At 40.2% G+C, this 18,759-nt stretch overlaps 2 non-coding genes across 2 annotated transcripts; one reads left to right on the top strand and one right to left on the bottom strand.

Annotated features, from left to right (window-relative positions):
* The first annotated feature begins 10,020 nt into the window (after positions 1-10,020).
* Positions 10,021-10,126, top strand: LOC141635547 (small nucleolar RNA R71). The gene has a single exon (XR_012540227.1). It is a non-coding gene; the product is annotated as a small nucleolar RNA R71 (small nucleolar RNA).
* Positions 10,127-12,890: 2,764 nt separating this feature from the next.
* Positions 12,891-12,997, bottom strand: LOC141635844 (small nucleolar RNA R71). Its single transcript, XR_012540502.1, has one exon. It is a non-coding gene; the product is annotated as a small nucleolar RNA R71 (small nucleolar RNA).
* Between the last annotated feature and the right edge of the window lie 5,762 nt (positions 12,998-18,759).

Below are 18,759 nucleotides of genomic sequence, written 5' to 3'. Positions count from 1 at the left end.
ACTCCCAGGTATTTAAAAGGGAGCACACCCCTCTTAAAACCAGAAACTTGCAAAATAGAGCCCATAGCACCTTGAGTCATCCCATTAAAGTATATTTCAGATTTATCTTTATTGAGGCAGAGTCCTGAAGCCATAGAAAAAGTAGCAAAAGATCTTAAGAGCCACATGATTGAGAGCTCATCCCCTTTAGAGAATAAAAGCAAATCATCAGCAAAAAGTAGATGATTAAGTTGAATAGCACCACAAAGAGGATGGAAATGGAAGTCAGACGGTTGCCCCACCACTTTTAAAACCCTGGAAAGATACTCCATACAAAGGGTAAATAGAAGGGGTGATAGAGGATCACCTTGTCTCAAACCCCTACTACCATGAGAGTAACCAAAGGAGTTGCCATTCAAGGATAAAGAATAGGAAGTAGTAGTAACACACACCATAACCAGGTCAATAAATTTCTGAGGGAACTTTAAAGCAAGAAGCATTTGATGCAAAAAAATCCCACTCCACAGAATCATAAGCTTTCCTAAGGTCTATTTTGACAAGACATCTAGGAGAAGCAGATTTTCTTCTATAAAGCCTCACTAAGTCTTGGAAGATTAAGACATTCTCAACAATATTCCTCCCCTGAATGAATCCACCTTGACTACAATCCACAATATCAGGCAATACCTTCCCCAATCTAGCACACATAAGTTTTGCAATACATTTATAGATAGTATTGCAACAAGCAATAGGTCTAAAATCAGTGACACTACTAGGGTTAGGTATTTTTGGGATAAGAGTAATGTTTGTGCTGTTAAGTTGCTTCAAAACTTTACCAGATGAGAAAAAATTGTTGATAGCATAATAGATATCCTTCCCCAAAATCTCCCAGGAATCCTTGAAGAACTGGCTTGTGTAGCCATCAGGACCTGGTGACTTAGAAGCAGGAATAGAAAATAGGCAATTTTTAACCTCCTCCATACTAATAGGCCTAAGCAACTCATATATATGTTGAGGATTAATGAGTTTACCAGTCCTGACAGTAGGGACATGGACCTTATGGACAGGAGTAGAAGTACCCAACAGCTGCTGATAATAATCCAGAAAAGCAGTTTCAATAGCATCAGGGTCACAATGCTGAGTACCATGGACATCTTTAATCTGAAAAATCTTATTATGCACATTCCTGGCCTTGATTTGCCTATGAAAGAAAGCAGAGTTTTCATCACCCTCAACTAGCCACATAGATTTAGCTTTCTGCTGAAGGAAGGAAACCCTAGCTTTTTGGAGAGAATAAAAGGTAGCAGCAGCTTCTTTTTCCTTCTGAATAACATCATGATCACCAGGCTATATATGTATTTGAGACTGAACAGCATCAAGATTTACTATAGCAACCTCAGCAGCTTTCTCAATATCAGCATACCTGTTTTTGTTAAGCAGTCTGAGTTGCTGTTTTAGATTCTTCAATTTAATAATAACTTGATACATGGTGATCCCAAGAACATATTTATCCCACTCTCTTTGAACAATTGATTTAAACTCAGGATCCATACCCCACATGTTAAAGTATTTGAAGGGTGCTTTCCTGGGCTGAGCATCCTTCCTTCTATAGCAAACAATAGGGGAATGATCAAAAAGACCCTCATTCAGAAAATATGCATAGCTATCCGGATATAAATGCATCCAGTCCTCAGTAACCATACATCTATCCAGACGAGAGAACACTCTAGTTGATGGGTCCTGCTTGTTGTTCGAGGTGAAGAAAGCACCTTGAGCTTGAATGTCCATTATGTCACAATAGTCCACACACTGCCTAAAATCATCGATTTCCTCCCCAGTAACAGGACTACCCAGTCTTTCAGAAAAATTTAACACTACATTAAAGTCACCACAAATGCACCAAGGCAGTAAGAGATGATCCCTAATGTGCTGCAACTCTGACCAAAGTTGCCTCCTGCTAGCCTCCTCATTAAACCCATACACAACAGTAAAATAAAACCTATTACCAGTAGCAATCTCAGTAACTTCAGAAGTGATTTGTTGAGCAGAGGAATCAATAACTTGCACTTTGAACATATGAGGAGCCCAAATGACCCAAACTCTTCTTATTTAGTTTGCATGCATAAGATCTAAATTAATTTTATGACTAAATTAATTTGTAACATATAAGAATATGTTGTATAATGAGATATAGATTTCTAACACTTATATGTTTTGGAAAATATAAAAACTCAACGTGGAATGTAACGGTTATTTAGTTGTGATTTTTGAAAGTTACAACTTGACTTTGATTTCTGAAAACGCGAGTTTTACCAAAAGTTCAATATAGTTGCCTCGTCGATTCTTAGACTATGGTATTTGAGATGTAGGAGTGACGATAGGGGAACAAAATAAGGGGTAAGATAAGATACAGTTGACTACATCTTATTTTTATTATGGGGTTAGTTTTATACGCGTAACTCGAAGTTGGTACATGTGGGGTTGAAGAGTGTGGTACGATTTATGCCAAAATGAGTAACTGTTGTTCTATAATAGTTCTAATAGAGGCTTGTGATAAATTTTGTTATAACCTTTAAACTTTGTTATCCTTATCTGATTGATATTTATACGGTGTAGTACCTTTGTTATGGTCAAGGTTACGAGGACATAACCTTAATTTTAAGGAGGGTAGGATTGTAAAATATCGGGTTGTGGCATTTTGAAATTTTACGATGTTGTATTATGGTGTTGGTGTTCTCAGTCTTAATGCTTTTATTTGAGTTATCTCTTTTAGTTCTTATACTTACTTGAGTAATGTAATGCGTGGTATAAGTCAGTAGAGTTTTAGTTATGTTTTTAAACTTCAGGACAAAGTTTATTTTTAGGAAGTTAGAATGTGACACCTCATTTAAGTTTATTTTGTTATACATTTTGATAAGTATGATAGGGTTTGATAATGATAAGTAAGTTAATTGTGTTGCAATGATAATGATTTGAAATGATATTCAGATGTGTTATTAGTTTCATGGGCTTTTTTTAGCATTTTTGGGGAAACTTCGGGACGAAGTTCATTTTAAGGGGGGAAGAATGTAATACCCGGAATTTAGTGGATTTGATATTAATAATGTACGCATTCATAATAATAAAAATAAAAATAATAATAATAATAATAATAATAATAATAATAATAATAATAATAATAATAATAATAATAATAATAATAATAATAATAATAATAATAATAATAATAATAATAATAATAATAATAATAATAATAATAATAATAATAATAATAATAATAATAATAATAATAATAATAATAATAATAATAATAATAATAATAATAATAATAATAATAATAATAATAATAATAATAATAATAATAATAATAATAATAATAATAATAATAATAATAATAATAATTACAACAGTTTATATTTATAAGTGATAAATAATAATGAGCCGGGATGACTATTGGGTAACTCGAATATTAGCTAGTAATATACATATGTAATAACTACACTAGTAATAATAATATAAACAAATAAATAATAATGATAATAATATAGTATATTGTATACTACCCCTATATATAACCCATCTCACCTAAACCTTCTCCAAAAAAAAAAAAAAAAAAAAAAAAAAAACGCCCTAAACCTCGTAAGAAAACAAACAAAGGAAAAGGAGGAAAACGACGAGAAGCGGAATCGTGCGGCTGTTCATCACCCTCATTGTCATCAATTTTCTTTCATCGGTTTATTCCATCATCAACATCCCCTAATCTTGAATAATTAGGGTAACTACCCAATTCGCCTCTTTTAGTTTAGCGTTTGATTTCAAATCTATTTATGTCGGAATTAAACTCGTGTTTTACCGTCAAAACTGCAGACGGAAAAATATACCACAAAAGACAAACTAAACTAGCTTGATTAGGCAGGCTCAGTTTGGGATGTAGCTAGTGGGTCAAAAAGGCAAGTTTTGGCTTAAGTGGAGCTAAATGGGTGAAAAATATAAGAAAAGGGAAAAATCTGCAAGCACCTCCCTGCATGTGACACCGACCACGAACCCGAATGTGTGCATTTTAACAAGAAATCGAATGTCATAAAAGTGCAAAAATGATAAACATGCTATGCAAGGAGTACTACTCTCAATTTCTAATGAACTGGTCATGAATGTCACCAGTTATGGGCTCTAAAACTCAAAAATTATAAGTAGCTTGTCGATTTATCAGGTCAAGTCTAAACAGTCAGCTATATTTGAACAAAAACTCGTAGACTATGTGTATGACAAAGTTAATAACCGTCAATAAAAGTGCAAGGCTCAAGTTAAAATGCAGTATCATCTAGAAATCAATCGTTCCGACTCAACCTATATGCAAAAGTAAACGTGAATATTTTTTTGAATTTATCTGAAAAATTTTAAATTTTAATTTTCGTTTTTTTTTTCTTTTTTTGAATTTTAATGAAATAAATAAATACAAATGCAAGCTGAAAAATAGAAATATGAATGCAAAACAAATGCAAATCCAGACTCAAAATGATGCAATACCCTCCCCAAATAAAAACGGACAACGCCCTCGTTGTTCTCCAGCATACACCAGCAGATATATACAGGAGAACGGGAATATACAACCAATAAAGAATGAAAAATAATAAATTAAAAAGGAGACAAAATAAATAAAAGAGCGAGAATACACATACAAAACACGAACTTCCCCAAACCAGCCTGAAAACTGGGGAAGTGAGTAGACCAGCAGCTACTCGTCAGTCTCCTCCGTCACGTCCTCCACCGTCACGGTGTAGTCCGGGTCCACCTACTGCTCTCTCCTCCTCCTCTGCTCAGCTCGAGCTCTCTCCGCTGCCGCCGCTGGGTCCTCGACCTCCTCCTCCTCACTAGCAGGCTCCGGGTACCCCTCAGCTGGGAACCGGTAGAAGGAAGGGTGTAGCGAACCCTCTGGGATGGGACGGTGTCGTCTCATGTGATACTCGTATAGAGGTAACAAAGTCAAAGCTATGTCCCGCTCCATACGAGCCTGTCTCTCTGCAATCTCAATCAACAAACAGTCACGCGCCCTTGGTCCATGACCGAGGACGCCTCAAAGGGTGGAAGAGATACAAAATAAGCCGGTAGGACCGGCTGTGTCTGTGTCTGGTCAGCAGGCGCGGGAGTAGGAGTAGGAGTAGGTATCGGGGTAGGTGTGGCCGTGGAAGTCTGGCCACCCGTGGAAGGTGCGGATCCCTCTCCGGTCTCAAGTCTACGCTGCTTCTTAGCGGCGGGTAAGGTAGTAGGTGGGCGGATCGGAAGGTGGTACTCGGGTAAAGGTGGTGTCCGGGCGCCGCGTGCAACAGTAGGCAAATGGGCTAGACGGGGGAGAGTGGTGCAAGGTAGGTCCACGGACAAGGAACTATCTATCTTCCAAGTCCAGTAGTCAGAACTCAGCTAGGTCTGAGAGTACAAAGACGCTAGGCTCAGGTACCTATCTCCCTCGATGTACGGTAGGTCACGAGGCAAGGCCTGGAGGAGAGAGCGGGCAAGAATGGTGGCTATGCCACTGCTGACGATAGTGCCCGTGATCTTCTCTCCCTGAGCCTGGAAGTACTGGGCGGTCAAGTAGGCGATGTTGAGGGTAAAGGGACCCTCGCAGTCGATGTTCAGGTAACCACCTAAGATCGAGAGCTCGTTGTTGTTGATGTTGTTTGGCTCCTTCTGGCCAAAAATAGTGCTCCCCATCAGTCTAAGAAAGTAACGGGCAGGGGGAAGGTGGACCTGAGCGAGGTTTCGCTCGGGAAAGGTGGTCTGGGCCAAGGTCCGCCAAAGCTGATGAATGACCTTCCTAGGGGCAACAGTGGCGCCCGTAAAGGAAAGTCCATGTCTAGTACCAAACTCCTCCAATGTCATCGAAAAAGTCCGGTTGAACAACCGGAAAGACACAGAAAGGCTAGTGGGGGCAGCGTCGTGTGCCCCGGAGGAGAAGGTGAAGGAGCTGAAGAACTCAAGACTCAGCTCCCGAAAGGTATGGCCACTCATAGTGATGAGTCCGGCCATCCCCGTGCCCCGTAAAAGCTCACAAACAGGCTCATAGAAACCGAGCCTCTCAAGTGACGTACGGCAAAGAAAACGCGTAGGGAGAAACTCGCAGTCAACTAAGTTATAAAATCTAGTACGATGTACACCATTAACAAAAATTACCTGCGGGAACTCAGGGTGGGAGTCGAGAGTGTCGTCTACTCGAATCGTAACACGGCCAGCAGCAGGTGTAGCACGACCATGACCGCGGCCCCTAGAACCTGAAGTAGAAGACCGTCCACTGACGGTACGAGGAACTAGAGCCGCTCTGAAAGCAGCTGCGGCTGCAGGTGAAAGTAAATCTGCAGCAGTGGACGCAGCAGAGACCACCACTGAGGAAGAAAGGCTAGCAACAGTGCTAGCAGCTGTGGCTGAAACGGTGCTAGCAGCAGTGCTAGCAGGTGTAAAAACAATACCAGTACCAGAAACTAAGAACACAGGGGTACTGGTAGGTGCGGAGAGGGTAGTAGCAGCAGGGACTACTGTCTCAGACAGAGACAACGACGGACTGGCAGCAGAGCTCATAGAAGGCATGGAGCTAGAATGCATCCTAGTCAAATAGGGCAGAGGAAATTGGTAAGAAAACAGCGTGAAAACAGTAGAGAATTTTCCCTAAACAGTCGAAGTTTTCGACTGGCAGCCCTAATTCAACCAATTTCCTCAAAAAATTCGAATAAGACGGATAGAGAACGATAAGGTAAGGGTAGCAGATGACAAATGCAGCAAATTAAGCAACAATTGAAGTAAATTAGGCATATGGCAGCAGGAAAAATCCAATTCACAGTCGAGAATTTCGACTGAAATTAACCCTAATCGCAAATTTCCCATAAAATTTGAACTAAGCATGTAAAAATCAATGAGGTGAGGGAATTAATGATCAAGTAGGGTAAATTAAGCATAAGAACACAATGATAGTCGAAAAACTTCGACCCAGGATGAAAACTGAACCCTAATTCCTAATTTACTTCATAAAAACAAAATTAATGAAATTAAAATGCAAAGAATTATTGGAATTACTTACTTGATGACAAGGAACCTACAAAGAGTAATTAATCGACAATCAACAAGAAAATTGGGCGATTTTTGATCGAAAAACCGCCAAACCCAAAACCTCTAATTGACCGTGTAAAACAACGAGAATCAAAGGGGAAATAGAGGGCAAATGATGATTAATTAGCAATAAACAAAATGTAGGTGGTGGATTTGGTAAATGGGCAAGAAAAATGGAGGATTTGGGGTTTTTTATCACAATGGGAGGAAGTTAAGGAGACTCCCTGCGCGTCATTTCCAGAATCACTCGATCGAGTGGTTTAAACTACTCGATCGAGAACTTCTTGTATGCATCCACTTGATCGAGTAAAAATTTACTCGATCGAGTACTCCCCTTTTCAGCTTTTGTCGATCGAGTAGTATGGAATCATTCGATCGAGTACAAAAGTACTCGATCAAGCTCTTTTCCTCGGGTAAGCCTTTGAATTTGCGTATAATTCCCCAAACCTGCATAAAAACACTCGCAAAAATATCCCAAAATACCAAATATAAAAAGTAACAGTCTATAGTCTTCTAATCTATGTTAAAAAAATGTCGAAACTCTAATTGTCCTAATTAAAAGCAATAAACAAATCCAAAAGAAATTAAAAATTGTTTTTACAATTTGTTACACGGGCCATTTCCCCGCTCACTTCTCAAAGCAATTCAATAGCCCCTCGGAGGGCTTCTGACTGGAGGACATCACCTCAACAACATTAATCATCCTCTTCAATTTCCATGAGCTTGACCTTGAATCGTTAGGAGGAGAATAGTTAACGTCCACATACGCGCGAACTTTTCTCATCCTTACTCCTTTCTCACTAGCTTTAACATCATCGCTCCCACTTTAACTGAAATTAATCGCACAATAACCATTGACAGCTCCTTCATTTTTTTCATCTGTACCTGCAGCAAGGAAAATAGACGAACTTTCCTCCTTTTTGCTCTCAAACTAAGGCGGAGGGGTCACGATAACAGTACAATATTCCAAATCTTCATTTGGAGTGTCAATAGGAGGGTCAGTAGAAGAGAGGGCATTGCAAGGGTGAGCTTGCATGGGAGTACTTCGGGACTTAGACTGATGGAATATCAATTCCTCGTCCCCAACCTGGAAAGTCAATGTCTAGCCCCCGACGTCTATTACTGCACGAGCAGTGAATAAAAATGGTCTCCCTAATATAATAGGGGTATGGGTATCTTCGGGGATGTCAAGTACAACGAAGTCAACGGGAATAAAGAACCTCCCGATCTTAACAGGTATGTCTTCTATGACATCTAGTGGCCGTGATATACTACGGTCGGCCATATGAACAGTCATATTTGTGCAATTAAACTTGGTCAAACCAAGTCTCTTAGCCAGAGACAGCGGTAAGACACTCACGCTAGCGCCAAGATCGCATAACGCGTTATCAATCAAGTGGTTACCAATATGACACAGAATCGAAAAACTACCCGGGTATGACTGTTTGGGAGGTAACTTATTCTGAACTAGGGCCGTCTCTACCTCGGTCAAAGCTACCGTCTCATGGTCGTTAATGTGCCTCTTACGTGATAGAATTTCTTTCATAAATTTAAGGTAAGAGGGTACATGTGTCAGCAATTCGGCGAATGGCACAGTGACTTGCAAGCTTTTCAGGAGTTCTGCAAATTTGCCGAATTGTTGATTAGCCTTAGTACTTTGGAAACGCCTCGGGAAGAGCACCGTCATGGGTATCTCGAGCCCTTTGTTACTCTCTTCTAATGTATCAGCCGAATTAAGCTCTAAATCCTTCGATCGAGACTTCTTTCCTCTCGAACGAGGTCTTTCAGGCGATGTTTCACTCGATCGAGCCCTAGCAGGCTCTCGATCAAGGTCTTCTTTGTCAGCAGCACTCGATCGAGCAAAAATATCACTCGATCAAGTAGAATCTTCAACAAAATCGTTTGATCGAGCAGTTTTATTTACTCGATCGAGCTCTTCTTTTTCCTGTTCACTCGATCGAGCAGAAATTCCACTCGATCGAGTCCTTTCTTCTGCATTTTTACTCGATCGACCCCCAAAAATCAGTCGATCGTGTACTTTCTTTGTCATCAGCTCTTTTTCTTCAACAGAACACTGTTCATCAGTAGTAATTACCTTCCTCGGGTCTGATTTCAGCAATTCTGGTCCCTCATATGAACGACCGCTCCTCAAATTAATTAAATTTACCATTTCCTGTGGATTTTTATCAGCTTGTGACGGTAAATGACCCTGCTTCCTCGTAGATTGGTTCGCGGCTAACTGGGCAACTTGAGTTTCAAGTGACTTGATGGATGCATCTCTCTGTTGGTCACTTAGTTGCCATTGCTTTGTCAAGACTGCAGCATTGTCTTCCATTCAGATAGCTCGCTCACCCCACCTGAGGATGATCCACCTTGATTAGGTGTAGGAAAGGAAGTAGGCTTCTAAAAGCCTTGTTGAGCCTTATGAGGAGGGACATATGGCTGCTCCTGCTGCGGAGGAGGGGTAGGATTAAGCACATTTTGACTTGTCTACCTCAAATTGGGATGGACTGCCCCTTGGTTATTATAATAGGAACCCCCTCCTTGCCTGTATTGTTGAAAGCAAGGACCTGTTCCTTCTCTGTAAGACAGCCAAACGTAGTGTGACCGTCGTTGCTCCCACACCTCTCACATGTGACGGTCTCCCCTCTAGTAAGCAAATAGACCGTCTGAGGCTCCCCAGCAGAATGCAACTCTAACTTATCAAACCTAGCATTCATAACTTCCACCTGAGCCACAACTTACTTATCGACTGCATGAACTGTTCTAATACCATCCCTCGGTTTCCCATAATCAGCACAGTGGGTCGCCATCTCTTCAATAAGGGCCCATCCCTTATCATCGTCAGTGATCTTTTGGAATCTTCCGTTGGATGATGCATCAAGTATGGCTCTGTGATCATCGTACAACCCATTGTAGAACTGATTGGACAGAAACCACGGATCAAAACCATGGTGAGGAAGAGACCTCACTAACCTCTTGAAACGGCACCACGCTTCATAGAAAGTTTCATCAGGTGCCTGCTTGAAACTAGTGATTTTTGCCCTCAGCTGATTAGTGCGCTGCGGAGGGAAATACCTCTTATAAAAAGCAAGAGCAAAGGTCTCTCAGTCTGTGACCCCTGCGGCCGTGCGGTCCAAATCAGTCAGCCACTCCCTTGCTGAGTCAGTCAAAGAAAAAGGAAATAGCACCTCCTTAATCTTGTCTTGAGTTACCCCCTTTGTGGCGGGGATAGTAGAACAGTAGTCCGTAAAGACCTCCATATGCTTTCTTGGGTCTTCACCTGCCACACCTCTAAAGAGATTTCTCTCCACCAGATTGATATAGGACGGACGGATGTCAAAAGTATTTCGGATGTGACCATAATTAGCGCATATTTAGTCCCCGAATTAGCCTTGTTCCCATGCTTTTTAGTGCATATTTGGGTCATTTATTGTCTTTAGTTCTTTGTTTTGCATATTCTTTGAGGTTTTGTGCCCTTGGTAGGAAAGGAGTGCAAACCTTGCATTTTCATGGCAAAATGAGACTAAATTGATTAAATTCAATGACCAAGCATCAAGGAGAGACAAGATTAGAAGGCCTTTGTACATACTATAGTAGATGGGCAATGACGCGAAAGGATCCTTGCATCCACGAGGAAATCCCCAAGGATTTTATGAAGGAAAAGAAGAAAAGAAGAAAAGAAGTGAAGCTGTCCAGCAATCCGTGCGGATTGACTGGAAGACGCCCGTCCTCCACCTCCACAATCCGGCCGTCTTCTCCCAAAGACGCCCGGGTAGCAAGCCAGAAGACACCCGGATTCCCTTGAAGACGCCCGGGCAGACACTGCTGAATCCGGCCGTCCCGTGCCTAAGACGCACGGATTCCAAAACAGCAAGATTTCGTTTCTTCAAGCTTCAATGAAAGACGCCCATCCTTCGAAAAATACCGGCGTTTCCCTGCTCAAATCTCAAAAGTGTAATTACTAGTTTAGCCCTTAGTTAACCCTAATGCATCCACCTAATTTCCACTATAAATACCCCATTAGTCTAATTAGAAGAGCATGTTCTTCTTATCAATTCTTAGAGTAGTTAATATCAATCAAATCTCTCTTTAGTTTTTTAATCAACAATTAATCAAGTTTTAATACAAGTTTTATTTCCTTAATCTCTCTTTTGTTCATCCTTTATTTTGGGTAATTGAAGATTATTTGGGTTATTATTGGGAGATTGACAACCTCTCAATCAAGCATCAAGTACTTCTTTTATTCTTTGCTTTGTTATTGGAATCATTAGTAGGTATAATTCTCTTAATCCCTTTTTAATTATTGTTAATTACTTTCATTTATTCATCATGTTTTACTTTGTTGGTATGATTGACAACTTGCTAGCATGATCAACATGATAATGAGTGAGTAGTGACCTAGCTAGGGTTAATGGGTAATTAGGGGAAACCAACATGGGGAATGATTCATGCTTAAATTAATATGCTTTCATGGTTTATTTGCTTGCTTGTTTTGATTTCAACTTATGCACATATTATGTTTGATGAAATGTGAGCCTATGAATCCTTGCATTTTTTACCCATCACCTATCTTTTGAATGAGACTTGTAAGACATAAACCAACTCGAGTCTCATTAGACCATGCATGTTGTTGAGTAGGGAAGACTAAATCGACTTGTAGGTGTTGTACAATCTAATCGATTCGGCTCCGGGACCCAAATTTTCCTAGGATTGTAAGATATAACCCAACTCAATCCATCACAACAATAATTGCTTGCTTATAATTTGAGAACATGTTTGTATGATCAATTCCCATGATTCCCCTATGACCCCATGATACCCTAATGCTTTTTATCAATTGTTTACAACCCTTTTAGTTCATCTTGCTTGTTTATTTTCATTGCTATTTAGTTTAGTGACCTTCTACATCAACCCATATTGTGACACCCCTAAGACACCATTAGTTTCAATAGAAATCTCATCTCAATTCCCGTCCCTTAGGATCCAACCTTTACTTGCCTCTTTACTAATTGTAGAGTTGTTTGTGAAGTTATAAATTGTGTTTTGGTCTAGGTGCTCCTAACGACAAGTTACCGAAAAGATTTAGTCCGACCAAAAATGGCGCCGTTGCCGGGGATGGTGTTATCTTGATTTAGATTTTCTTATATTGTTATTAGTTGTGTCTTTCTTTGCCTTGAGGAAGTAAAACTCCTCAAGGTTTGTTCTAATTGTTTTCGAGTTGTTTGATATTTTGCATGTCTAGAAGGTCACAAGGTTATTTGTTACCTTTTGATCGTGAAATTGAGAGAACTTTGACAACCAATAGAAGACTTGCTAGGAGAAATTTGAGAGGTATTAGTGAGGTTGTATATATTCAAAACCAACTATTGAGTTCATCAACCCTTTTGCAAGACAAGGTGAGGAGAACCCAACACAAAATACCACACAAAATCAACCCACAATGCCTAAGTTTTCATCACATTCCATACCCACGGAGGAGAACCTAGCCAATGGTACTCCCACACCACAACATTTGACCGGAAATTTTATTGCCAAATCCGCCTTTATCCAATTAGTCGAAAGGAGCCAATTTGGGGGGATGCCTAGTGAAGACCCTCATTCTCATATGGAAACCTTTTGTGACTATTGTGATGCGATTTCTCAAACCGGTGTAACTCAAGACCAAATTCGATGGGTCTTATTTCCTTTTTCTCTAATTGGCACCGTGAAACAATGGTTGAAGGGCCTTGATAAGGCCACTCTAGGAATTGATTCTTGGAAGAAGTTGGCTCTAGCTTTCTACAAAAAAATTCTACCCACCAAAAAAGACTAACATGCTAAGAGCTCAAATTACGGGTTTTAAGCAATGGGATGAAGAATCTTTGTATGAAGCTTGGGAGCGGTTCAAGGGAATTTGTCGCTCATGTCCTCATCATGGACTTAGCGAGTGGTTCTTGGTACAACAACTTTAGAACGGTCTATATGAAGATTCAAGGAACATTCTCAACATGGGATCGAATGGAATGTTCACCGAAGTTGATGACAATCAAACATGGAACAATATTGAGGAAATGGCGGTCCATAACTCACAATATAGTAGACCTCGCAAGGCTAATAGAGGAGGAAAGCATGAAGTGGACTCCGTTACTCAATTGGGTGCTTAACTTAGTGCTCACATTGATACAATCAATTTGAAGTTTGAAAAAGCTATGGCTAGACTTGAAGAAGCCTCAAAATCATCAAAGCATCATGTTAATGCCATGACGGCATCTTCATCAATCCCAAGTGGGATATGTGAGAATTGTGGAACTTTGGGACATGACCAAAGTGAATGTAGGGGAACAAATGAACAAGTGAATGCTTTCCAAGCATACAAGAGTGGTACCCCTTATTCCAACTATTACAATGAGAACACCAAATTCCATCCAAATCTCTCATACAAAAGCCAAAATGTTCAAAACCCTCAAATAACATACACACCACCTCCCATGAGAAACCAAAATCAAAGACCCTTTTACAACCAAAACCAAGGTTACCAAAATCAAAATCCATACAATCACCAAAATGACCAAGGTTTTGATGTTCAAAAAGCGGTCCTCCAAATGCAAAAGAATCAACAAGAATTTTTCACTCAAATGCAAAAAGATAGTCAAGCAAAGGAAACCACCATCAACAACAACCTAGCTCACACCAAGATGTTGGAAACCCAATTGACTCAACTAGCATCTTCAAGCTCACAAAGACAAAAGGGGCAATTACCACCTCAAAGTAATCCCCTAAGACATGAAACGGTTAGTGCCATTCACTTGAGAAGTGGTATATGGTATGAAGCACCGAAGAAGCAAGTTGAGGATGAGGTTTTGGAAGCTAGTGATAAGGAAGAAATTGTGCAAAACTCCAAGGATGGAGAATCATCAAAAGAAGAAATTTCAAAGAAAAATGAAGACAAGGTCAAGGGGAAGGAGCCCATTGTGATTAGACTTCCTTTTCCAAGTCGTCAAGCCAAGCCCAAATTTGATGACCAACTTGGAAAGTTTATGGAAATTGTGAAGAATTTGGAAGTCTCAATTCCTTTCATGGAATTAATCAATCACGTGCCGGCCTATGCGAAATACATGAAAGACATCCTCACGAAGAAGAAGTCGATTCGGAAGCTTGAAACTATCGCCTTCACTAAGGTGAGTAGTGCAATACTTCAAGGGAGTTCACCTCCAAAACTCAAGGATCCGGGAAGCTTCTCAATACCGTGTACCATTGGCGACACCACGATCAACAAAGCCTTATGTGATCTAGGGGCTAGTGTGAGTGTTATGCCGTACTCGGTAAGTAAAAGGTTGGGGATGGGAGAGCTTAAATGCACCAATATCACACTCCAAATGGCCGATAGATCGACGAAGACACCATTAGGGATATGGGACGATGTTCCCGTACGAATTGGGAAGTTTTTTATCCCGGTGGACTTTGTCATTGTTGATATGGAAGAAGATTCCAACATTCCAACCATTCTAGGAAGACCTTTCTTACACACCGCGGGTGCGGTGATTGATGTGAAACATGGAGAGCTCACTCTAGAAGTGGGAGATGAGAGTATAACTTTCAATCTTGACAAGACCATGAGAGCTCCCCGTTTACATGAACCATGTTTCATGATTGATCATTATAGCCGGAAGGATGATAGGAAGAAGTCGGAACTCCAATGGAAGAAGAAAATTGAAGATGCTCCATTCAAAGAGCAAGTGAATTGTGACAAAGAGAGCTTGCAAAGCTCACCAAAGTCAAGCAGTGAAGAAGATGGCCTTATTGGCCAAGAAAAGAAAATTTGAGAGTTGTCTCCATCAAATCAAAAGATTTTTAATGATCAACTTAATGAAGTTTGTGGTCTTTGGGACGACGAATTTGAAGGGATTTTCAATCCCTACATTGGTAATGCCATCGATCAAGACCGACAACAAGGGCCAAGGTCTATTGAAGAACTTTATCATGACAATGAACAAGCTTTTGATTACTTTTTCAAGGTGTTGAGCAACATCAACAACACCTTGGACATGCCCCCTTGACATCTCATCAAGAATGAGAGTTTGGTGGAGTCCTCCCTAAACCACCATTTGTAAATATTTCTAATCCCTAACTCGCATTTCAATTCTTATATTGCATTTTTGTTATTTTTGGATTTTTATACTTTGATTAAGATAATTATCATGTTTGAGAGAAGTGAGGGAGGGACTAATAATTTCGATTAATGTGTAGTGCTTTAGCTTAGTGTGGAGATACCAATTGCCTAGGCTATCCGTGCCTTAGTAGTGCCCCCACAATGAAGAACACGAGATATGAAGAAGAATGAAAAATGACAAGGGATATGCAAGGTACATGGATGGAACTGAATCCGGGTAAAAGGGGTCGAACCCGAGCAGTTTCAGGAGAATCCGCCCGTCTTCAGGAATCCGGGCATATTGGGCAGAAGATGTCCGTCCTTCTAAGCTGAACTTTTGAAATTTTGTGACTGTAAGCAAATCCGGGCGTCCTGCAATAGAACTCGCCCGTGTTCAGAAAGCCGCCCGTCTTCAATGAAATTCGCCCGTCTTTTAGGCTGAGGAAAACGAGAAAAATCCCTGGAAAGGAATCCGCCCGTCTTCTCTTAAAGACGCCCGTCCCGCATTTTCAAATCCGCCCGTCTTTGTTCAAATCCGCCCGTCTTTAGGCGAGAATTTCGAAAACCTGCACAGGCGTAATCCGGGCGTCCCGAAGGAAAGCCGCCCGTCTTCCCCCTGCATTTCAATTTTTTCGGGTTTATTATAAACCCCCTCCCACATTCATTTCTTCATTTCTTCATTCAAAACACTACCCATAAACCCCATAACTCCAAAACCCTCATCCTCTCCATCACAAAAACAAGATTCCTCAACAACATTCACCAAAATCAAATCAAAACATCCTTTTAACAACAAATCAATCACTCCTCTTTCAACAAAAATCAAAACCAAGCACAAAAATCTTCAACCTTTGAGTCGATTTTTGAATCCATAAAGGCAAAGCCTTTCATCTTTAAATTGATTTGGGTGCACTAGAAATTGAAGATTTTCACTCTTTTTCTTGGTTTATTCATCAATGGCAAGGACTAAGGGAGCAACAAAAGCAACAAGGGCAAAGGCACCAAAGGCAAAGGCACTCTCATCAAGACAAAAGAGTCTTCAAGCAAAGAAAGCATTGGCTATGGTGGTAGCTAGTCAAAACTTGGAAATGCAACAAGAACAACCTCCCATGGAAGCAACAACATCTTCTACTCCGGAAATTGCTCAACTTTCGAATTATCCGGAGGTAATTTTCATTTCCAAATCCTATAGGGAAACTTTTGCCAAGTTTGCTAGTAAATCATTTCTATCCACCAAGTTTATTTGTGAAGATGCCTTAGATAAGTTGGGTGTCCTTGAGCAAACTAGAGCCTTCTTTAAAGCCATGGGGTTGGAGAAATTGTTTGAATCAAAAGAATTGACATACCCCTCCCTTACCTTAGCTTTTTTGAGTTCTTTGAAATTAACAAGGTTGAGACTATGGAAAGCATCGAGTTTCGCCTAGCTAATGTTAGAGGCGCATCTCCTTTGAGGAAATGGGTAAAGCTTTGGGTCTTAGCGATTCACCGAGTTATTTTAAGAATGTTGGCAAGTATGACCCCGACCCTCTTTAGGAGGCGATTTCCGGAAGGAAATTCGAGAGATTTCATGCTAGTTGCGCTCTATTAGTCCACCATCCGGGCATTAGAGCGTGGCACAAGGTTATAGGAAACACCATCATTGCAAGAAAAGACACCAACCATTTCACCAAACTCGATTTTGTTCTTCTTGAGTCGGCCTTGAACATTGGAAGGGAATTCACCAAGCCTTTCAACTCTCTAAAGCTTTTGGTGGATAGATGGCTAAACCTTGATTGTGGGAAGCAAGGCACTAACGTTATTGTTAATGGAGGTCTAGTCACTATCTTAGCTAAATACTTTGATCCGAACTTCAACAAAGATAACAAGTATGTGGCGAAGAAGGGTGGTCATCTCATTGATATTGATACCATGATGAACAAATACAAGTGGGTCTCTCATAACCCTCTTGACACCAAGTATGGATGGCTCACTAGTGAGGCTAGATCTTTCACTTTGTCTTGGAAGATTTGTCGTTTAAGTGTCCACCGGACCAACTATCTCCTTCCCCTTTCAAAAGAGGCCGAATACATTATCCGACAACAAAAGGGTGAAATTGAAATGCCCTCCTCTTACATTGTCACACCACCCTATCCTTTCGAGTACAAAGAATTATAGCCCAAAGGCGTTGAAGCAAGCAATGATTATATGACTCTTCTTATGCAAGAGATGCACAAGCAAGCCATCAAGGATCGGAAAGATGCTTACTTAGCCCAATATCCACCCCTCCTTCACTTAGCTAGGCAAGGACTACTTGACCCTTCATGTCCTTTGCCTAGTTGGGCGGATAGGGAAGTCTTCTTTCCGAGTGCATCTAGGGGTGAGTTTTCGGGTGACGATGAGGTTGTCGGTGATGCGGTTGATGATAACATTGATGAAGAAGCTAGTGAAGAAGGAGAAGAGGATGATGAGCAAGAAAGTGAAGAAGAAAGTGGTGATGAGTCCACTTCTAGTGAGGAAGATGATGATAGTGATGTTATGATGGAAGATTAGCAAGCTTTGGAGGCTCCTACCCTCTTAAGGTTTGTCTATTTCTCTCTTTGTTTTATTTATTTATCTTGATCATTGTTGGTGTAGTCCTAGCACCATAGAGGACTAACACCTTGGCCCCATTGAGGTGTTCTTATTTTATTGTTCCCAACTTTTGAAAATCCAAAATGACAAAATTAGTTTCATGCATTGCATCGTGTGTGCATGAACTACACCCAACCTTAGGACATTAGCAATAATGTCTAGCTCGGTTTGGGGAAGTACATGCATAAAGAACGGGAGGTAATCTAAATTATCCTCTCCGTCATAAACAAAAACCATGCATCATGTAGTGTAGATTAGTGTAGCTTGCATTTAGTATAGAAATCATGCATCATGTTTGCATAATTTCCCATTATTTTGGCCATTGAGGACAATGCCCATATTAGTGTGGGGATGGGGAATTCTAACTTAACTTTTATTCAAAAATCCAAAAAAATTGAAAAATTTCGAAAAACCATAAAAAATTGAAAATTGAAAAACCAAAAAACAAGTTCATTTCCTTTGTAGTGTAGTCATGTATATATTATTGTATATATTGTGTTTGTTCTATCCTTGTTCACATTGATCGACTACGCCACATCCGAGACATGAGGATCATGAACACCGCATGGTATGATCTTTCGAATCTCCTTTTTCCTCTTTATGTTAATGACTATGTGGCTTTATTTTGATTGATGCGGTATAACAATGTGAACTTAGCACTTGCATTTAGTTTATATGTCATATTAGTTGGTAGAATCACTTGCATTAGGATGTATATAATAGTTGCATCATGGCATTTAGTTGCATTTAGATAAAATATTTTGAAAAAGTGCCTAATTGAGAACTTTGACAAGAGGAACTAAGCCATTACAAATACTTTTTCAACTTAAGACTTCACCTACTAGAATGGTTGTAAAACACCCTAGATTGTGTCATACTAGTGTCTTTTGACCCATGACCCAAAGCCTAGTCAAGGGTTTGCATGTGAGTCACCTATCCAACCC

Source organism: Silene latifolia, chromosome Y (genome assembly GCF_048544455.1).
Source record: "Silene latifolia isolate original U9 population chromosome Y, ASM4854445v1, whole genome shotgun sequence".
Lineage (NCBI taxonomy): Eukaryota > Viridiplantae > Streptophyta > Magnoliopsida > Caryophyllales > Caryophyllaceae > Silene > Silene latifolia.
The sequence above is the reverse complement of the archived record's forward strand: the minus strand, read 5'-3'. Positions and strand labels throughout refer to the sequence as shown.